The 22,919-nt window shown below is 46.0% G+C and overlaps 1 protein-coding gene across 3 annotated transcripts in view; it reads left to right on the top strand.

The window, feature by feature from the left end:
* The first annotated feature begins 2,097 nt into the window (after positions 1–2,097).
* The window catches only part of PAK3 (p21 (RAC1) activated kinase 3), a 131,406-nt gene continuing 110,584 nt past the window's right edge, over positions 2,098–22,919 (top strand). The window contains exon 1 of one of the 3 annotated variants that reach the window (XM_087727670.1): positions 2,098–2,351. The gene's annotated coding sequence lies outside the window, so the exon portion shown is untranslated. The remainder of the gene's footprint in view (positions 2,352–22,919) is intronic. The other 2 variants (XM_087727669.1, XM_087727671.1) reach the window with 2 other exon arrangements.

Genomic DNA, 22,919 nt, shown 5'->3' with positions numbered 1-22,919 from the left:
TTCTCATTAGGTGGCCAAAGTAGGCTATACAACAAGGAAATAATCCAACCCCAGGCCATGCCTTGTATACTTGTATCTGTATCCTCCCAGTTCTAACTGGTACATACTGGTAATATGAGCTCCCCCATATGATGTTTCCATTATTTCTCGTTAATAGAAGCCAGATTCACATTCTGTCATGCTAAATAAATGTGGACTTCTTGTTCATGATGTAGGTTGTGTCCACACTGTAAAGTCAGTTGAAAATCTGATGGCTCCATTCATACAACCTACTAAGGTTTATTCCCTGTAACCCTGGTTATTCTGGGGAAGAGAGAGCACCATGGGCAAACCTAGTCTGTTGGGTTAGATTATATTTCATCCCTTGTGTGAATATACATTCATCCAGTTTCTGGTAAGCATGTTGTTTGAACACACCTGTCTCCTAGCAGGGGACATAACTCTGGTTTCTGATTTTTAGGTGGACTCTTAAGATGGTTCGTCAGCTGGCTTGGGGTGCTGTAGATATTCTTTGTATATTGTGTGTAGTATTATGTAATCTAAATTTTTTGAAGTGTGGCAAGGCAACACTGTCGACTCCATGGTCTCAAGAGGTTTCATCATAGCAACATAAATCCCTTAATGTCAAAAGTTTCAGCATTAGCAGAAATGTTCTCCATGGAGAAAGTTAACACTTCTTCAGGTTGCTCTGGAATTAATGCTTCAACTCCAAAAGTCAGTTCTGTATCAGAAGAGGCCCATTTTTATTTGTTTATGTCTGGTGAAGAATGAGACAGGTTTGCAAGTTTGCTGCAAATTTGAGGTACAAACGGCAAAAGTATAATATATAGAGTGTATTTAAATAAGGTTATAACTTAGGATAATGATATAGAGATAGATTTTTCTGTAAATAAGATTGTTATGAAAGAGATGGATACTGATATGGAAAAGCTGTTATGTGAAAATTTGTGTTTTGACTTTTAAATGTTAAAAAATTCAATAAATACTACTTATGTTTTTTTTAAAGCATATACAGATGCTCATGATTCTGCTATCCTTTTTTCTTTGTTGGTATTCTTTAAAAAATGGTTTTAAAGTGGACACTGGCCATAAAAGGCCCCTGGCTGATTGAAGAAAGAGATATTGGCTATTCTGTCATTGGGTAGAAGGGAGGAATCCTGCAGGTTTGGCTGGATTCTGGAGATCGTCTCATATTCTCTCTTGCAAAGGGGGGGGGGTAAACTTGACAAACAGAATTCCAAACCACTAGGCAAGACTTTCAAAACCTTGTTTTGAATTTGGGCAGACCAACTTCCATTTTCCTTAAATGTTCTGGCGAATTGGGTTGCCTCTGTCTTTTGCCTTCTGACATTAGATTCTTTTTGAGAGGGAAAAGTCCTCTTGAGCACAGAGCAGTAAACGCTAGTTGAAAACCATGATCTGGTTTTTGCATCTATCCCTTCCTTCCTTCCTTCCTTCCTTCCTTCCTTCCTTCCTTCCTTCCTTCCTTCCTTCCCACCTTTCTTCCTCTCTCCCTCCCTCCCTCCCTTCCCTCCCTCCCTTTCCCTCTATCCCTCCCATCCTTCCCCTTCCTCCCTCCCTCCCTTCCCTGTCCTTCTTTCCTTCTTCCTTTCTTCCTTTCTTTCTACCTACCTTCTTTCCTTCCTTCTTTACTTCTTCCTCCTCCTTTTCCTCCCTTCCTCCCTCCCTTTTCCTTCCTTCTTTCCTTTCTCCTCCCTCCCCCCTTCCTTCCTCCTCCCTCCCTTCTTTCCTTCCTTCCTGGGATTTTTCTTTCCTGGCTAACACCCTCCTCAATTCTCTTCTGATGTTGGCAGCACCCCCTCTTTGCTGTTCTTGCTACTGGGGCTTTCTTTGCTTCCTGGGTGGGGGGGGAGCCTTGTGTTTTCTGTAAGGCTCCGTTTCTGACCACCGGACAGCAGCCTGCAGCCAGCTAAGTTGGGTGTGTGGCTGAATGCAAGTTTCCGCCCTGGGTCTCCCTCCTTGCAGTTCTGGAAGCTGCCGGTCTTTGAAACATAAGATTTGTCGACTCCAGCTCTGCCAGTGCTATTAGTAGTATTATTATCTGCTTCCCTGCAGCCAATCCGGGCTGTGGAAACCTGATGACAGCATGAGCTAGGGAACAGCAAGGAGGCACTGAAGCATCCCAGCTATTAATGCTGGTTTGGAGGTCAGGAGTGGCTTTTGGGGGAACGAAGACCCTTGGATGGACTAAACCAGAAACGCGCCTTCCTCCGGTGGCCCCCGCCCCGCCTCTCTCGTGCATGCCCAGGCGGGCGTTCGTTCCTCGAGGTCTTTTTCTTTCCTCCCGAGAGGTGGATGGTCTGGAAGCAGTATGACAGGACACACTGCAGGTAATGTCTCCTCTCCACCCTATTCCTCCCCCCCTGGTTCCCCCTCCTCCCCTCCTCCCCTTCCCACACCTGCTGTCCAAGGCCCCAAGTGTTTTTGCTGGGGTGGCCTGTGTGCTTGACAAAAGAGGAGAGCCGAGAAGGCAGACAATGTCCGACATGGATGGGAGGGAAGACGGATAAACACACCTCTGGCAAGGGGGGCTTCCTTCTGCGTTGCACAGCCTGGGGTTTTCCTTGCATCGCTAGGCTTGCCATTTCATTCCTTGAGTGAAGGGAGGGTTCCTTCCTTCCTTCCTTCCTTCCTTCCTTCCTTCCTTCCCTCCCTCCCTCCCTCCCTCCCTCCCTCTCTCTCTCTCTCTCTCCATGTCTCCCTTGCCACCGCCTGGCTTGTAATCACAGATGTCATAGCTGAAGTAGCCTTGGTGGCTGCATGTCAAAAGCTAACAATACCAGGCTTTGATCTGAAGGCGGGAGGGTGGGAGGGAGGGAGGGTGCCTGGCAGTTTACTTGCCCAGATGTCTGGCCAACATGCCTTTGAATTGCACCTGCCTCCCGCTTGCTCCTGGAAGGGAAGGTCCCCCCCCCCAATGGGGAGAGAGGGGAATTCTTGGTTCTGCTCCCAGGTGTGTGACTCATTCCTGCTCCCCAAAGAAAAGGGGGGATTGTTTTTCTGGCTGCCCCTTTGTTCCCGAACTGTGTGCATTCTATTATCCGAGTGGGGAAGCTGCCTCTGCTGATTGTTCTGCAGAAGCAGCCTCTTCCCTGCCGTGTGTGCCTTCCTTCAGCATCCAGAGGCTTTTCCTTCTTGAGGGGTCAATGGCTGGAAAGAGAAGCAAATCCGGTAGCCGACAGAGAGGAGAGCCTGGGCTAAATGCAGCATCGGGTTGGGAGTGTCTCCCCCGATCCCTGCACCTGAAGCTCTACGGAGAGGGGCCTGGGATTCCCAGTGGTTTATTCCTGATGTCTCACAAAAGGGCGGCTCTTTCGGTCCCCGCCCGGTCTCTCTAAAAGCGAGGTTGTTCGTACCACTTGCACAGGGGGCTTGGATGCAGTTGGTTTGTTCTGTAACCACGCTCAGTGCGTGCACTTTGCTTCTCACCCTTGATAAACACTAAGAAAGAACATGGTGGCTTCTGTCTTTGCTTGTGATTCTCTGGCGGATTCGGCCCTTGCTTGCTTCTGGTCTGGGAACTGCCCCAGTTATGCTGTCTCTGCAGGGCACTGAGGGATGGTCTGGATTAATGGGTCAAAGACCAGACTTGGTGGGGTTAGGAGCCCTATGTGTTTGTGTGTTCGGAGACTCCAAACGGACTGTCTATTGTCGTGTTGGGAGGAGGAACAGGGAAGGATAATAGCAAATGTTGGACCCTTGTGAGGACTGGCCTCAAGTGGCTCTCGGCGGCACCTCCTTCATTCAGACATGATCACACTGAATTTAGTTCTGGATGGCCAGAGGCACAGCTGATGACAGCAAAGGGGAAGGAAAGGGGAATTGGCCAAAGGATGCAAAGGAAGCAGCCGGATGGGAAATATGGACCACGGGATGCATGGGATGAGGAAACAGAAAGTTTGGGAAAGGGAAAGAAGAAGAGTGGGCTGTGGATGATGGAGACTGTGGGAAAGGAGGAGGTGGGGGGATCTGCAGAAGGTGGCTGGGCAAAATAACAGGAGTCCCTGCTGGGAATGACAGCTCGGATCACCCAAGACTTGCAGATGAAGGAAAGATGCAGAAATCTTCTCAGAACAGCAAAGAAGGGGGCTTCTGAATTTTGGTTTAGGGGTGCTTTGTTTTGAGAAGGTTTGAAAGGCCTTCTGCAGAAAGGGGTCAGCCATGAAGCCTGGGCAGTCTTCAGTTCACTGATCATCAACTGTGCTTCAGTGGTAAGATCTCTGGGGGTGTAGATCCAACTTGATTGCTCTTAGTTGTCTCTGAAAGTGTTGTGGTCTGCTGGTGGCCTGTGGAGCTGGCAGCAGAGTCAGAAAGTGAGGAGGTTGGGGAAGAACATGGGCCAGTCCTGGAGTCTGGGGAAGGCTCGGATGAGGGCTCTGCATCGGAGGCAGAGGGGGGCCATCTGGTAGTTTTGTGCTGCTTCCAGAGCCTGACATCAGCGAGGTAGAGGAACAGGGGAAGCCTGTTCCCAATGTGCACAGTGCAGAGCTACCAGAAGGCAAGAACAGTTAAGACAAAAGGGGTGACTCGGGTGTAAGGCTTGGAGATGATTGGCCCCTCCCATAAGACATAAAGGAGGAGCAAACAGATGTGAGCCTTTGCAGGAAGCAATTTTGTTCATTCTGGTCGGTTGAAACTCTGAGAGACTCCATTTGACTCTGTGCTCTGTTTGGCCTTGCAAAACTAATTGGCAATAAGGTCTTTGGCAGTGTTTCAAGGAAGATAAAGGTGGGTGCTTATCAACCTTACCCTGAAAGACTGTGGCAGACTTCTGTCGGACTCTTCACAGACTGTGAATTATTACAGGCTGTGAATGAACATAATTCACAGCCATTTAAATAAAAAGAGGGCTTTTGGGACGAAGTGTGTGATTTTTACTGTCTCGGGGAGCCTAAGTCAGAACAGGAAGGGAGTACAGAATATGTTGATCCTACAGATCTCCAGCATGGCTGATGAGTCTTCCCCATCTCTTTTGACGCAATACTTTCTCCTTCAAAACTGAAACGCTCAGGAGTAAAATGTTTCTTTAAGTCCCTGCTTTCTTCCTATACTGCATTTCATCACAGTCTTTGTCTCCTCGTTAATTTTGCTCATTGTGGTCAATGATCTGATAAATGGAATGAACAGGAAGCTGCCAAAGACTGGAAGAACTCTAAATATTCTCTTTCAAGTGAGAAGTTTTCTTAAATAAAGGGTCCTTGAATAAAAGTGATGCACACCATTATTTCAAAGGGTGAATTGGGCTGGAGACCATAGCAAACTTTCCATCAGGAATGTCCAGCTCTGGCAACTTGAAGACCTGTGGGCTTCCCCATGGCTGGCTGGAGAATTCTGAGAGTTGAGGTCCATAAGTCTTAAAGTTGCTAAGGTTGGACACCCCTCCTTTACATCCTCCTGTGATCACTAGGGTGTGCATCTTTGGGAAGTGCAGAACTTGGGCATCAAGGCAATTTTTTGATGCTTCAGGAAGAGAATGAACTTTGGTGGAATCCTTTTTTTGGGCTAGAGCATCATTTTTTACTGGACTTGAACAACAAAGATGGTAAAAGTAGAGATGGGTAACTTGTGATTCAGCTTGTGATGTGATAACCTCATTACTATCTTAGCATGTTGGATCAAACAGGGCACCAATTAAGCCAGCGTTTAATGTTGAGGAACATCAAGTAAGGTGAATACAGCCACTGAGATTTGTCAAACCATTAGTAGAGTTTAGTTGTGTCAATTCAATCAGATTGGACTTTTTTTGCTGAGTTTCCAAGCTCATCCTTTCTCCTAGTACTTAGCATCTCTAATCTTATTTATTTATGTAGTTTCATTTATTTATACGGTTGTTAGATGCATATCCCACCATTCTGTGAACCTCAGGGAGAAGGACGCAATATTCTCCTCTTCCAATTTTCTCCACAGTACCAATCCTGTGAGACGGGTTGGGCTGAGAGAAGAGAACTGGGGCCAAGTGCCCAGGGACCTCTGTGATGGAGGGGGTGCGGAAACTGCCTTGTGGCTCTATCCACTACTGGAAAAGGCTTCAGGAGTCAACCTTGAGGCAAAATCCGGAGCCGAAGTCCCAGAAGCAGTTTGTGACTGTGTACAACCCCGTTTTGGTAACTCCTGTGACGCAGCTGGAACCAATCGTATCGGCTCTGCCGTTCCATTGGACTAATTCAGCGATGCGGAGAAGGGGGGATCTGCTGCTTGAGTAGCAGTCTGTCCTCCATATTAATCTACCTAGGCCTTGCGCTCTGGAGGGGACACTCCAGCTTTGACCTCTTTCCAGACCACGATACCACAGTCTTTTGAGAATGAAGGATGTCCATGAGATCCCACCATTCTGTGAAGCTCAGGGAGAGGGACACAATATTCCCCCTTTCCCCTTTTCTCCACAGGACCAATCCTATGAGGGGGCTTGGGCTGAGAGAAGAGAACTTGGTCCAAGTGCCCAGGGACCTCTGTGACAGGGGGTGGGGAGCTCGGGTCTCCTCACATCTGGTGTAAAACCTTCTCCACTGCATCACATGTGCTCTCGAGCTGAGGGGGAAGGACTGTGCCGAAGTCATTTAGTGGACTTCTAGGGCTGGAAATAGAATAGAACCTGGATCAACCCAACAGCTACATCAATCAGATTCTGAAGCCGAAAGGGAAGGACTGGCCTGAAGTCCATGCAGTGCTTCCTTGGGAAGAGAGAATAAAACTGGATCTCCTGAATTTTGCTCCAATACTTTATCACTCTGGTTCTCATTTTCATATTCATCATTGCTAACTTTAGGCCAGTACTTTTCAACCTTGGCAAATTTGCAAATGGGTGGGTTTCAACACGCAGAAATTCCCAGGATTCTGGGAATTAGAACAATCAATCAGTGGAATGACTTGCCTTCAGAGTTTGTGAGCACTCAATCACTGGAGGTTGTTAAGAACAGATTGGACAAGCAGTTGTCTGAAAGGGTATAACTTGAGTAGGGAGTTGGACTAGAAGACTCCTAAAGTTCCTTCCAACTCCAGTATTCTTTGTTCTCCCTCCCTCCCTTGTTCCATCCATCCATCCATCCATCCATCCATCCATCCATCCATCCATCCATCCATGCATCAGCTTGCTCCAAGCCATTGGTCCCATGCAGTCATTTTGGAGAAATTGCTGTTGGGCTGATTCTATCAACTGAGGCAACTACAAGATTTTAGACCCCATCCTTAACTTATGAGATAAAGCAAAAGAATCACAATGGCTCATTGTACATCTGAGATATTAGTCAATAGACAGTGAGTGTTGACTTGCAAGAGTAGCATCTGATTTAGCTCAGCCACAAAGGAAGGGAGTGGGATTTCCTTGTTTTTTTATTAGGATTTCATGTAAAATCATTCCACAACCAACCACAAAATTGAAATTGTTAATGTAACAGAAAGAAAATGGATTAAATACATAGGTATCGCTGTCCCATTCTGTAACAAGACTTGTGGTTGTGTTTGCCCAACATGCCAAAACTGTCTTGTTTTAAGTCTGGGGGATTTAATGTACTGCAGGAACTCAGCTCAACTAACCAAGGAGAGAAGCGACCTAGAACTAAAGAGAAATTTCCTGACGACGAGAACCATAAATCAATGGGATGAGTTGCCTTTAGAAGTTGTGGGTGCTCCAACACAAGAGGCTTTTCAAAAGAGAGAGGACAGACATTTTCCTGAAATGGTATAGGGCACTGATGGTGAAACTGTCCGTCACTGAGTGCCTCACCGTGCATGTGTGTGCATGTGCGGGCACCGAAGCTCCAGAAATGTGAAGACTAGCTGGCTGGTGTGTGCACATGCCTGTTTTTTGTCCATTTTTCAGGCCATTATTTGGGCCATTTTCAGGCAGCTTTTGCCCGGAAAACAGCCAAAAAACCAGCCTGGAAATGGCTTGAAAATAGCCTGAAAAACAGCCTTGTTTTTGGCTGGTTTTTTGGGCATTTTCAGGGCGTTTTCTGGTGCTCCGGCACTTGCAAAGACCAGCTGGCCAGTGTGCATGTGTATGCCAGAAACCAGAACAGCAGCTGGCAATGGGACACGTGCCCACAGAGAGGTCTCTGTGTGCCACCTCTGGAACAGGTGCCATAGGTTTGCTATCACAGGTATAGAGTCTCCTGTTTGAGCAGGGAGTTGGACTAAAAGACCTCCAAGGCAGTGGTGAAATTCAATTTTTTATTACCAGTTCTGTGGGGGTGGCTTGGTTGGTGTGGTGTGGCTTGGTGGGTGTGGCAGGTGTGGCAGAGGAAGGATACTGCAAAATCCCCATTCCCCCCCTCCAGGGAAAGGATACTGTAAACTCTCCATTCCCTCCCCACTCCAGGAGAAGGATACTGCAAAATCTCCATTCCCTCCACTCTCCAGGGGAAGGATACTGCAAAATACCTATTCCCCCCACACTCCAGGGAAAGGATACTGTAAACTCTCCATTCCCTCCACTCTCCAGGGGAAGGATACTGCAAAATCTCCATTCCCTCCCCACTCCAGGGAAAGGATACTGAAAAATCCCCATTCCCTCCCCTCTCCAGGAGAAGGATACTGCAAAATCCTCATTCCCTCCCATCTCCAGGGGAAGGATATTGCAATATCCCCATTCTCTCCACTCTCCAGGGGAAGGATACTGCAAAATCCCCATTCCCTCCCCTCTCCAGGGGAAGGATACTGCAAAATCCTCATTCCCTCCCCTCTCCAGGGGCAGGATACTGCAAAATCCTCTTTCCCTTCCCTCTCAAGGGAAAGGATACTGCAAAATCTCCATTCCCTCCCCTCTCCAGGGAAAGGATACTGCAAAATCCCAATTCCCTCCCCTCTCCAAGGGAAGGATACTGCAAAATCCCCATTCCCTCTCCACTCCAGGGGAAGGATACTGCAAAATCCCCATTCCCTCCCCACTCCTGGGGACGGATATTGCAAAATCCCTGTTCCCTCCCCTCTCCAGGGGAAGGATACTGTAAAATCTCCATGCCCTCCCCTCTCCAGGGGAAGGATACTGTAAAATCTCCATTCCCTCCCTTTCTGGGGTCAGCCAGAGGTGGTATTTGCCAGTTCTCTGAAGTACCCAAATTTTCTGCTACTGGTTCTCCAGAACCTGTCAGAATCTGCTGGATTTCACCCCTACTCCAAGGCCCCTTCCGACTCGGTTATTCTGTCTCAATTGTCAACTGGTTAGTATAGACTCCAGTATATAGTGTGAACTCAGGAAATCATTAATTCAGTAGGCAGGATGGGGGTGTGGTGCAAATACAGACATAAAAAGGAAGATACAAACCCTAGGTAATAGATGGGAATGCAACCTAAAAATTAGCTTTCATTAACTCGGATTAAATTGTTGTCCTTTCTTTGTTCTGGATTCAAGTTCTTTCAGGTAGACAAGATCAAAATGATCAAAGGCTAGTGGCCTTGGCCGGGCTCTTCCCCTTTTTAAAAGAGCCACTTCCTTCCCAGGCTAACCCACAGCCTGTGAATCCTCTAGTGGTCACCCATCCAAGTAGTTACCAAGGATGTCCCTGCTTAATTCCTGAGCTTGAATGCAGTTGGCCAGATAGTGAGGCTAATAAAGAGATACAGAATAACAGAGGGAAGGGACTTTGGAGGTCTTCTAGTCCAACCCCCTGCTTAGGTTGGAAACCCTAAACAGGTAGTCCTCAATTTACAACAATTCATTTAGTGACCGTTCAAAGTTACAACGGCACACTTACACCTTGGCCGCATCCCCATGATCATGTGATTAAAATTCAGATACTTGGCAAACGGTTTATACTTAACGACATTGCTGTGCCCCAAGGCCATGTGGTCACTTTTCACGATCTTCTGACAAGCAATTTCAATGGGGCAGCCAGATTGACTTAACGACTGTGTTACTAACTTAACAAGCTCAATTGTGGTCATAAGTCAAGGAGTACCTATACTATTTCAGACAAATGGTTGTCCAATCTCTTCTTAAAAACCTCCAGTGCTGGAGCACCCACAACTTCTGAAAGGCAAGTCATTCTATGGGTTAATTGTTTTTACAATCAAGGAAAACAATCGTCAGCAAAATGCAATAGATTGTATTGAAATGCACAGAAATGAATAGGATTTCTCCCTTTGAAGACAGGGAAGGTTTATTTGGGTGAGGGCTGTTGTCTTTCCCATCTTTTTTTTTTTAAATTTTCCATTTTAAAAATTATGAACCTTTCATCTCCCCTTAAGCAGTGTGTCGTCTGGGTGCAAATATTTTTGTGCAACATCCTTCCACAAATTATATACCTTGAACAATTATACCATGTGTAAATCTTCATTTCCTTCATAACATATCTTCTAATGATAATACAATAACATTAAACATAATTATTCTCAACATACTCCTGTTATCAGTTGCCATTTTATTCTTATCTCTGTCTTAATGTATCTTCTATTCTTCTTGTTGTCTTCTTCCTTTATTTCCAATTTCCTTTTTTAGTCTCTAACCATTGATAAAAAGCTTCCCATACCATATAATAACTAGTTTGTTCCTTCTCCTTAATTCCTAGTGTTAGTCTATTCATTTCTGCACATTCTAATATTTTCCTAATTACTTTCTCTTCAGTAGGAATCACTTCACTTTTCCAATATTGTGCAAATACTAGCTGCTGTTAATACATGAATAATTAAATATTATAAGTTATAAGTTATAGGCAAGTTATAGTTATAGGCAAGTTATAAGTTATAAGTTTCAGGCAAGATCCCCAACAAAGAATGTTTTTGGTTTAAAATCAATACATTGTTTTATCGTCGTTCCCATCTTTTTGTGCAGGGTTTTCCACAGGCAGTTGCTGGTGATTTTGTGCATGGGGAAAGCTTGTTCTCTAAACCTGACGTGTAAGGAGTGATGTGAGAAGCTGTGCACAAAGGAACCTTTTAAGCTGACGTGTAAAAATGATGTGTGTTTTTTGAACTGCCGGCAAACAGCAGCTGCAGGAAGGCAAATGGTTAGGGCTAGGAAAATGGAAGTAAAGAAGCAAAATGGAACCCACAGACATTGATCTCCAACTGAAACGAACACACATTGGCACATATTATTAGGTTGACACAAAAATACTATTGTGCAGGATTCAGGGAGTAGGCTTGGCAGCATCCCCTTAAAGAGTTAACATGTTAGGTTGTAACTTTACAAGTGGGCATGGCTGATGCAGTGGTGAAATTCAATTTTTTTTACTACCTGTTCTGTGGGCGTGGCTTTGGGGGCACGGCAGGGGAAAGATACTGTAAAATCCCCTTTCCCTCCCCACTTCAGGGGAAGGATACTGCAAAATCTCCATTCCTTCCCCACTCCAGGGGGAGGATACTGCAAAATCCCCTTTCCCTCCCCACTTCAGGGGAAGGATACTGCAAAATCTCCATTCCTTCCCCACTTCAGGGGAAGGATACTGCAAAATCTCCATTCCTTCCCCACTTCAGGGGGAGGATACTGCAAAATCTCCATTCCTTCCCCACTCCAGGGGGAGGATACTGCAAAATCCCCTTTCCCTCCCCACTTCAGGGGAAGGATACTGCAAAATCTCCATTCCTTCCCCACTCCAGGGGAAGGATACTGCAAAATCTCCATTCCTTCCCCACTTCAGGGGGAGGATACTGCAAAATCTCCATTCCCTCCCCACTCCTGGGGCCAGACAGAGGTGGTATTTGCTGGTTCTCTGAACTATTCAAAATTTCCACTACCGATTCTCCAGAACCTGCCGAATTTCACCCCTGGGCTGATGGTCTCATTGTTGAAAGTACAAATGAGAATCATCTTGGAAACAATATTTGCTGATTATCCATAATCAGAATGGGTGAAATTTGTATGTCCATGGGAATACTTGGTTTGGGAAATTTAATCTGCTTTCATTTGGGGGAAGTTACTGTTTCATCTTGAATGCCTTAGGTTGTTTTTCCTTCCCCAAAGAAGGTTGTGTCTGGGTCTGTCTTTTTTTTTCTTCTGTCCCCATCTTCTTTCTTTTTCTGTTATGTCTTCTACATTGGAAACCTGCAGATATGGATTGACATCTCCCTCCCCACATTAACTGTGTTTAAACTGTTCTTTAAGACTTTTTAGTGGAAGAAGGAGATTGTAATGCTTTAAATATGGAAATTCCCAACATTTACAGTTTTCACAGATGTGACTGGTCTGAGGGACTGAATGGTTTTAATTCGCCAACATTATTTATAAGATTTATTTGTCTGAATTGGATTCAATAAAGTGGCTTGATATAATAATTTAGGTTTGGGTGGATGATTTATGTTTTAAACTAATAAATGGAGATAGGTTTTTTTTTGCAAGTCTTGGGTACTACCAAACAATTTTCTATTATATACCAGTTTTAAAAAACAAAAAACAAGCCAAAATCTTTTACAATCTCATGAAACTCTACATAGGATAAGATTTTGGCATTCTTGATGAGAATTTACAGGATTTTGGCAATGTTGCAAGCCTTCCTTCCTTCCCTCCTTCCCTCCCTCTATCTTTTTCCACTGTTCCTCCTCCCTCCCCCTCCCTCCCTCCCTCCCTCCCTCCCTCCCTCCCTTCCTTCCTTCCTTCCTTCCTTCCTTCCTTCCTTCCTTCCTTCCTTCCTTCCTTCCTTCCTTCCTTCTCTGTCTCTTCCTTTTTTCTTTCCTCACTGTCCCTCCTTCCCTCTATCCCACTTCCTTCTTTTTTCTTTCATTCTTTCTTTATTTTTCTTTCTTTCCTTGCTTCTTTCTCCCCCCACCCCCAGAATACTGAGTCCGTCTGCACTGCAGTTGGTTCAGTGACCATGCAGAAGATGTGGAACAACATTTCCCAGCCTCTCTTCTCACTGTTTGTTCAGGCAGGGTCTGCTGGGAACTGTAGTTTAGCAGCCTCTGCTGCAAAAGAATGACTCTGTGGATTCCAATAGGATAGAATGGGACTGTTCTGCCCCACAACACCGGCGAGCAGCAGAGTTGTTATCATCTGACTCCTTCTGGCTGGCATTTGTCTTTGCTTGGGCAAAAATTTTCAGCAGAACATGTCTGGAAAAGGAGTGCACCATTGAATGCTCCTTACCAAGAGTCGTGATGTTATTAAGTTATTTGCACAAGGCTGCATCGGGAATATTTATATATCCAAAAGGAAAAGCAGAGTGATTCACAACACGATGCCTAGTTTATGTTGTGTCTAGTGCTGGAATAGGTGGAAGGCGAAGACAACGAAGCACAGAGTGGGTGGACTTAGTCACTCTATCATTCTATTAAGAACCGGAGAGAAGTGATAGTACCACTCTCTAGTGAACTAATGAGGCCATATCCCCCTCCCTTCTAGAACTGATGATGTTACCTAGTTGGATCATAAAACATTGGCAAGAAAACCATCAAGCTCAAAGAGCACCAAGGACTTCACAGTCCTCTTCCTTCTCCTCCTCCTCTCCTCTATGCAGACCCCTCTCTCTTCTAGAACTGATGTTACCTAGCTGGGTCATGAAATGTCCATAAGAAAACAACCAAGCTCAGAGCGCACCAAGGACACCACAGGTCTCCCTGAGCTACAAATGTTCTCTATTGCTGAACAAATGTTGTGTTCATGAAATAAAGAGAGAAAGCCCTGTGTGGCTTCAGGAATTTGATACAATCCCTTAACAAGAGCTTGATTCTGGGTTGTAGTGATGGGGAGTCCTTTGTGCTCTCTGAGCTTGGCGGTTTCCTTGCAGACGTTTCATTATCAAAACTAGCTAACATCATCAGTGTAGTCTTTTGTTAACTAGCTTGGATAATGAAACATCTGCAAGAAAACTGCCAAGTTCAGAGAGCACCAAGGACTTCTCATTTCAACCCTGAGCTGCAAATATTCTTTATTTCTAGTGTGCATGTACACACAAAGACCAGCTTGTCGATGCACATGTGCATGCAGGAAACCAGAAGCTTAGCTTCCCAGTGTGTGCCGAAAACTAGCTGGCAAGTGTGCATGTGCACACCAGGACCCAGAAGAGCAATGGGTGATGGCTGGCGTGCCTGGAGAGATGGTTCTGCAAGCTACTTCCAGCACGTGTGTCATAGGTTCTCCATCACGGATATAGGGTTTTCTGCTCAAGGAGGATGTTGGACTAGAAGACCTCCAAGGTCCCTTCCAGCTCTGTTCTGATTGAAGAAAAACCTACCTGTGTGGTTGTCCAGTGTCAGCACCAATTTGATGGCATGTAAACAATCAAATGAGCATATAAGAGGTCAAAAGACCCCACAACTTGCTAATGTTCATAACTACAGAACTTTCTCTAGAAACAAAATGACCAGCTGGCATTCTTCCCCTCTATATGGAAAGTGAAGTACCCTGTTTCCCCAAAAATAAGACCGGGTCTTATTTTCTTTTGACCCTGAAATAAGCGCTTGGCCTTATTTTTGGGGAGCTCTTATTATTTTTGAGGTGCAGGGGGCAGCAAGCGTGGTCACCTCATGGCTGCTGCTGTGTTGCAATATTTTCGGGGAGGGCTTATTTTAGTGCATGCGCTCAAAAGCCCAATTGGGCTTATTATCCGTGGTAAAAACAGACCCTCTTTAAATACCTTTCATGGCCACAGACCCCAAGACTTAAGATCTAAATCATAACATTTCTTTATGCCTTTTTGGATGCCTTGTGATGACATTGCAGACCACAGATTGAGAATCCTTCTTTCAGCTCTGGGCTTGGCCTCACCCTAATGGTCATCCTGATGATGATAAGTCACTTAATGATAAGTGGCTTTTCTCCCCCCACCAATAGCTACCCTGTGAGGTGGATTAGACTGAGAGAGGGAGGGACTGGTCTAAAGTCACCTAGCCAGTTTTCATACCTAACTCAAGACTAACAACCCAGGCTCTTGGTAATTGGCCCAAACCCACCCAGCAGATTTTCATGCCTAAAACAAAACTAGAACTCACTGTCTCCCAGTTTCTAGACCAGCATCTTCACCACTGCACCAAGCCCTCTTAGACCAAACTGGCTGTCCTCTATAAGCTACCTCGATAAGCTACCTCGAAAGTGTGTGGTTCTAAGCTCCCCTTGGAGTTGGTTTTCTAGATTGGTTTACCAAATGGGGCTACATTTTGGGCACAAGCCAGCTTGTTTTAAAAGTTCAGAAGCCAGGAAAAAACAGCCATTTAGAATAGAACAGAATAGACTAAAATAGAATTCTTTATCGGCCAAGTGTGATTGGACACACAAGGAATTTGTCTTTGGTGCAGATGCTCTCAGTGGACATAAAAAGATAAGATACATTCATCAAGAATCCTAAGACACAACACTTAATGATAGTCTTAGGGTACAAATAAGCAATCAGGAAACAATATCAATATAAATTGTAAGGATACAAGCAGCAAAGTTACAATCCTACAGTCATAAGTGGGAGGAGATGGGTGATAGGAACAATGAGAAGACTAATAGTAATAGTAATACAGCCTTAGTAAATAATTTGACAGCGTTGTGAGAATTAGTTGTTTAGCAGAGTGATGGTGTTCAGGGAAAAACTGTCCTTGTATCTAGTTGTTCTGGTGTGCCGTGTCCTACAGCGTCGTTTTGTGGGTAGAAGTGGAAACAATTTACATCCAGGATGCCAGGGGTCTGTAAATATTTTCACGTCTCTCTTTTTGACTTGTGCAGTGTACAGGTCCTCGATGGAAGGCAGGTTGGCAGTCATTGTCTTTTCTGCAGTTCTGATTCTCCTCTGAAGTCTGCGTCTGTCTTGTTGGGTTGCAGAACCAAACCAGACAGTTATGGAGGTGTAGATGACAGACTCAATAATTCCTCTGTAGAACAGAATCAGCAGCTCCTTGGGCAGTTTGAGCTTCCTGAGTTGGCACAGAAAGAACATTCTTTATTGTGCTTTTTTGATGATGTTTTTGATGTTAGGTGTCCATTTTAGGTCTTGAGATATGATAGAACCTAGAAATTTGTTGAGGTTGTGGAGAGAGAAATACAGCCGTTCAGGAGAGAAGCATCTTGGAGATAGATCAGAGCTGGACTTTCACAAAGGCTTTGAAACAACGCTGTTAGTTGTTTAGGAACAAGAAATAATAAATAAGAGACCGACTATCGAATATCACAAAATCTGGGACAAATGGTACCGATGGTTAGAAATGAGGGAAAAAGGCCGGGATAGAAAAACACAGACAAGTTAAGAATTGCAAAACATGGTATTAAGAATGTGTGATAGGTAGGAATTATATGGTTAGCAATTATACAAAAGAAAGGATCAACAGACAGGTAATCTGACTGACTACACACATCTGTGTAACGGATACAAAATGTAATTATCGTTGTAAGATCTAATCACTATATGGAAACTTCTATGCCAGAAATGTTGCACAATGTCCAATGTTTTTAAGGTTTATCTAATAAAAAACTTTTTAAAAAAGAAACAACGTTGTTAGGAGAGGACCAGGCTCTGGAAGGAAGGAAGTCTGAGTTAATCAGCATCTTAACAAGGAAGCTGAGACAACTTACAGGTAGTCCTCGACTTACGACCGCAATTGAGCTCAACAATTCTGTTGCTAAGCAAGACGATTGTTAGGTTTGTATGGCCTTTCTTGCCACAGTTGTTAAGTGAACCACAGTTGTTAAGTGAGTTAGTAATAAGGATATTAAGTGAACCTGGCTTCCCCATTGACTTTGCTTTGATAGAAGGTGACAAAAGGTGATTACATGACCCTGGTGGACACAGCAACTGTCATAAATACGAGTCAGTTGCCATTTTGATTATGTTACCACGGGGAGACTGCAACCATCATAAGTGTGAAAAATGATCATGCCTCTTTTTCAGTTCTGTTGTAAGTTCAAACGGTCACTAAATGAATGGTTGTAAGTCAAGTACCAACTGTACTTTTTAACCATTAAGTGGCAAAAGTAATCTCAATAGCCATCACCTCTGAGATACAGCCTCAAACAGCCATAGGAAAAATAGTCTAGAGCCATGATGGTGAACTAATGGGCGTGCGTGCCACAGGGTCCAGCGGCGAGCCGTGGCTTCCTCAAGCACCATGGAGCGTGAATTGGACCACCGGCAAAAAAGGGCGGCGCTATGTCCCTGCCCAGAAGGTGAGCCTTCCTGCGGGAACTCTGCCGGGCACCGGAGCGCTCCGCTGCTCTCTGCTGGGTTGAGCAGTGAACCACGGCTTCCCAAATGCCGCGGAGCTTCCCAAATGCCGCGCCATTGTCCACGTGGCCCACCTCATTTGAGGGGATCCATGGGCAGAGCCAAGGCTCTAGCAGTCCATTCCAGGCCTGGGACAGAAGGGGAAGGCCCCTGGAATCCCTGCAACAGGTGGGGCTACAGGGGAGGCACCCACATTGCAAGCAAGGATCCCTATTGACACATCAGGTCTTTGGGGTCTTCCTCAGGGGTGGCAATCCCCCCCTCACATATGGCTTCCCTGGGATCAGCCCTGCCCACGGGGCTGCCAGCTCTAGTTTTCCCCACACAGGGCATGGGTTCCAGCCAGCAACCCCCCACAGGGGTCCCCAATTTTCATGAGCTAATGATGTGGGCCTTCCAGCAATGCATGACAGCGGCATTTCAGCAGCCACAAATGCAACCTCAGGTGGCATCCTCTCCTAGGATACCAGAGGGGCTCGAAATCTAGGGGGAAGACAGCTCTAGTTCCTCAGCCTCATCACAAGAGGACAGTGACCTGGATTGCGAGGACGGGGAAGTTAGGGAGGATAAACTATCCGAAGACGAAGGCATGGCAAGCTGGCCTTCACCGGGTTGTTCCAGCCTTCATTGTATAAGTCACTCCTGTTCAAGGCAAAAACAGCCGCCAAGCTCAGAAACAGAGCAGCAGAAGCACCACCTCAACACCAGGGGTTTTCTGCAGAAACCATCTTTGATGAGCAGGCCATTGAGACCAACATGGTGCCAACTCCCAAGGCCTTCCTTGAATCAGTCAAGCGCCAATGGGCAGCCCCCATAGTGGGACCCACACCCACATCCATAGACAAGACCTTCTTCAATGTGGATCAGGACATGGCCGGTGTGCTATCTCAACCCTCCATTGATGCTCCAAATCGAAGGCCTTTATGCGGGAGGCCAAAAGGCTGGGTCAGTGGGCCGAAAGGAATGCTCTCTCCTTAAAGGCGGAACATATAGCAGGGTGGACAATATCAGTGCCGATTGACTCAGCCGGGCAGAAGTGGACAACTCGGAGTGGAGACTGCATCTGGCCATCTTCAGAGACGTGATGGACTTCTTCGGTCGCCCGGAGGTCGACCTATTTGCCACCCCCACAACACCCAACTCCCGAGGTTCTATTCCAGGTACCAAACACAGGGGGCAAAGGGGGCGGACACCCTCTGATGCCCATGGCCCCAGGGACTTCTCTATGCATACCCACCCTTGCCCCTGATTCCCAGGGTCATTCAAAAAATTCTTTGGGAGGGGACGGAGGTGGTGCTGATTGCCCCCTACTGGCCCAGGAGGCCATGGTTTGCAGACCTCCAATCACTCTTGGTGGGCAGAGCTTGGAGGATTCCCCAGGAAAGGATCTCCCTCAGGCAGGGGTCACTGAAGCACCCAGAACCCCAATGGCTCCAGTTGACCGCTTGGCAATTGAGCGGATCATCCTGAGGGAGGAAAGATTCTTCCCCAGGGTAATAGAAACTATCCAGGCTGCCCAAAGACCCTCCATGGAGAGCATTTAAGGCGCAGCCTGGTGGGCCTTTTCCACATGGCGTAACTCCCTGGGATAGGACCCAGTGAGAGCCACCATTCCCTTAGTGCTGGAATTTCTCCAGGCACAACTGGACAGGGGATTAGCTCCCAACACAATTAGGAGATAAGTCTCGGCCATCTCATCCATGCTTCTGTGCGGCAGAGCCCAGACACTCACCAACCCTTAGTCAGGCAGTTCCTGAAGGGGGCGTCCAACCTCAAATCACCCACGGTACACAGATACCCTTCCTGGGACTTGCACAAGGTGTTGGACGGTCTGACGGGCCCCCGGTTTGAGCCATTGCGAACTGTGTCTCTAAAGTTTTTAACCCTTAAGGTGGTGTTTGTAGTGGCCATCACATCCACCAAATGGATATCACACCTGCAGGCCCTGTCCGCTAAGGAAGACCTCTGCATATTTCACTAGGACAGAGTGGGGTTGCGGTTGGACCCCTCCTTCATACCTAAGGTGTGTTCATGCTTCCATAGGTCGCAAGAGTTGATCTTGCCCAATTTTTATCCAGAACCTTCTCACCCACTAGAGAGGAAGTGGCACACCTTAGACGTAAGGAGGGCTCTGAGGATTTACCTCAGAAGAACCCAGCCAAATAGAAGGTCCGAGGCCCTGTTTGTCTCATTCCAACCGGGGTCTCTGGGCAAGAAGGTGACCTCCACCACCATAGGCAGGTGGTTGAGAACCTGCATTGTTATGGCCTACCAGTCCCAGGGCATACAGTCACCAAGCCCCATTACAGCACACTTCACACGAAGTGCAGCCATCACTGCGGCCTGGGCAACGCAGGCCTCATTGACAGAGATATGTAGGGCAGCCACATGGTCTTCCCCCTCACGCTTCGTGAGGAACTACAAATTGGATACCTTTGCCTCGGTGGAGGCTTCGTTTGGTCGCAGGGTATTACAGGCGGTTCATAGAGCGGGGGACACACTCCACCAGGCGTAGTTTGGCCATGGGCCTTCAGTATATTACCCTCCCTAGGGACATGGTAGCTTTGGTACGTCCCATCCTGGATATTCCTCCCCTCACTATGGAGAAAGGGCATTAGTACTTACCAGATACGCCTCTTCCCATAGTGGGGGAGGAGTATCCAGACCCTCCCTGTCATGGTAATGTAACGTGTGTTATGATGGATGTTGCACTAACATGTTCAAGTTATAATTCAATAAAAAGTTTGAAACCTTAACAAAGGTCTGGAGTGGATGGCACAATGGGTCAGATAGGGTTCTTTGCCAATAACTGGGCAGTGCCTGGTGGACCAGGGGCGTATACCAAGAGCTTATCTGACTCAGTCCAATCAACGAGAATATAAGGTCAACCCATCCTGGATACTGCTCCCCCACTATGAGAAGAGGTGTATCAGGTGAGTTCCAACACCCTTTCACTCTCGCCAGGCTTCAGGAAAGCCACTGGAGCCTGGGGAAGGCGAAAACTCTCCCCCCCCATGTGTGTTTGTGCGTGGGGGGGTCATGCATGCATGCACTTGGGGTGGGGTTGGGTGTTGCGCATGCGTGGGCACATGCACCCTCTAGACTCTAGAAATTATGAGAACATCCGTGCCAACAAAAGACCAATATCCAAAGATCTGTTGTTGTTTTTCCTGATGGGGTTAATATAACGTAGATTAATTCCTAATGTTAGATTTGTCCATTTGGGATCATAACCAGGACATTTTGCCCATTATCTAGTGTCCTATCCAGCTTCTGCAAGAATGAGAAGAGATGGCCAATCTGTTTCTAGAGAATTGATATTGATGGGATGAGAGTTATTTTCAGAATAGATTAGGAGCTATTGATTCAGTGGATGCTCCTTCAAAGCTGCCTAAGCCTGAGGCCGTTTTATACAGCTTATTTCCAGAAGCTGTAAACTAAAGCTGAGGGCCCCTGGGACCACATCTGCAAGGGAGGCTGCACCACTTTCAAAATAGCAGTGTTGATGAGTTGAAGATTAAGAACCAACTAAATCCTATGACAGGAAATTGAAAGAACCAGGGATGTCATCTATGGAGATTCTCCAGGTCATGGTTTTCCCAAAGGTTCTTTTTTTACCCCAAAAGGCAACTGGACTTTCATGGTTGTTCCTTTTTAAAAAAAGGCTTCACATCCATGCTGGCTGAGGAATTCTGGAAGTTGAAATCCACAAATCTTAAAAGTGGCCAAGGCTGGTCTACCCCTTCCAGAATCCCTGGTCAATTCCATCACCACCATCAGAAAGCCGTTAAGTTGGAGAAGAATGCCACAGGTGAAGAAAGAACCACCATTTGTAGCTTCCATATCTGTGGCTTCTTAACTCGTCTTCTGAATAGTTTTTATCCCAGAGCTATAATTGCACTCAACAATGAACTAAAGGGCCACCATCAGTGAACTGTTGGACAGAATTATTTAGTATGTTGTGTGCTTGTGTGGTTTAGGGGTAGGAAATTTTTGGTGTGTGTGGAGGGGGGGATTGTCATGTGGTGGGCCTGGTCTCTGGGTGTTACGTGAATTTTGTTGTATGGGTATACTATGTATATGTGTACAATGACAATAAAGTATTTGTATTCTTCTTATTCTTAGTAGCAGATCATGACAAAATGATGGGCAGCATTTTAAGTAGAGTAATAATTTCTACCGTAGCTGTCAAGAAACAGCCTATTTTTCATCAGGTTGCAATTGTCCTTGGGACACGTAATCAGACATGACAAGAGAGAGAAGATCATTATAATTGTATGTTTCAGAATAAACATACAATTTTACCATCCCTTGGTGGGAGGGGGCTGATGTCAAGGAAATGAAACAATGCCATGATGGTGCCATCATCTTCTCATAAAAGCACTGAGATAGTAGCCAAATATGACCTAGGGAAAAAGACATTGTTCTTGAAGGATTCTATTGTGGTCCACTTGCAGCCTGAGGAACTGGCAGCAGAGTTGGACAGTGAGGATGCTGGGGAGGAACATGGGACAATCCTGGTGGATGGGGAAGGCTTGGATGAAGGCTCTGTGTCAGAGGCAGAGATGGGGCCAAGCCGTCTGGCAGTTCTCAGCTGCCTTCGGAGGTAGACAGCAGTGAGGCAGAGGAAGCCTGTTCCCAGTGTGCGCATGCACAGAGCTGCCAGAAGGCAAGAACAGTTAAGACAAAAGGGGCAACTCGGGTGTAAGGCTTGGAGATGATTGGCCCCTCCCATAAGACATAGAAGAGGAGCAAACAGATATGAGCCTTTTCAGGAAGCATTTTTAGTTCATTCTGGTCGGTTCAAGCTCTGAGAAGTCCTGTTTGACTCTGTGCTCTGTTTGCCTTTGCAAAACTAATTGGCAATTAGGTCTCTGGCAGTGTTTCAAGGGAGATAAAGTTGGGTGCTTATCAACATTACCCTAAAAGTCTTTGGCAACTCAAGCAGACATCTGTCGGACTCTTCGCAGACTGTTTGTGAATTATTACGAGCTGTGAATGACCATAATTCACAGCCGTTTAAATAAAAGAGGGTTTGGGGGACTAAGAGGGTGATTTATGCTTTATCAAGAAGCCTAGGTCAGAACAGATTCAAGTGAATACTACAGTAGCAAATATGTCATAGCATAGGTTCAGATGTAAAAATGCATAGAGCTAGTCCTTGATTGACAACCATTCGACTACTCAAAGTGGCAATAGCATTGAAAAAAAATGACTGACCACTTTTACCATATCCCCTCAGTCACATGATCAAAATTCTGCTGGCTACGGGCCTGTATTTGCAATGGTTGCAGCATCCTGGAGTCATGTGGTCACTACTTGCAACCTTCCCAGCTGGTTTCTGACCAGCAAAGTCAGTGGGGAAAGCCAGTTTTGCTTAACGACTGCTTGATTCATTTAAAAAAACTGCAGCGATTCACTTAACAACCATGGCAAAAAAGGTCATAATATTGGACGTCAGTCACTGAACAACTGTCTTGTTTAGCATTTGAAATTCTGTCCCAGTTGTGGTCGTAAGTCGAGGGCTGCCTTTATAATTGAAATGGTTCTCTATAGCAGGAAAAAAGCATGGAGAACTAAATGCCATGCTGGCCAGGAATTTGGGAGTTGCAGCTCCTGGTGTAGAAAGTCCTGGAGATGTGGTCACAGAAACAACGAGAGCAGGAAGGTTCCTGAAGCTCTGGGAAAGGAGGTAGTGTTAGGAAAGGCTGGTTCCTCCTGTCCTTGGTGGTGGACAAGGGACTTGTGGACTTAAACTCCCAGAATTCCCTTCCAGAATCGCTGGGTAGGGAATTCTGGGGAGTTGAAGTTTACAAGTCTTCAAGT

This window comes from Thamnophis sirtalis, unplaced genomic scaffold, assembly GCF_051295495.1.
Source record: "Thamnophis sirtalis isolate CommonGarterSnake01/CBP01778 unplaced genomic scaffold, rThaSir2_p1.2 scaffold_13, whole genome shotgun sequence".
NCBI lineage: Eukaryota > Metazoa > Chordata > Lepidosauria > Squamata > Natricidae > Thamnophis > Thamnophis sirtalis.
This window is presented reverse-complemented; position numbering and strand designations above follow the sequence as displayed.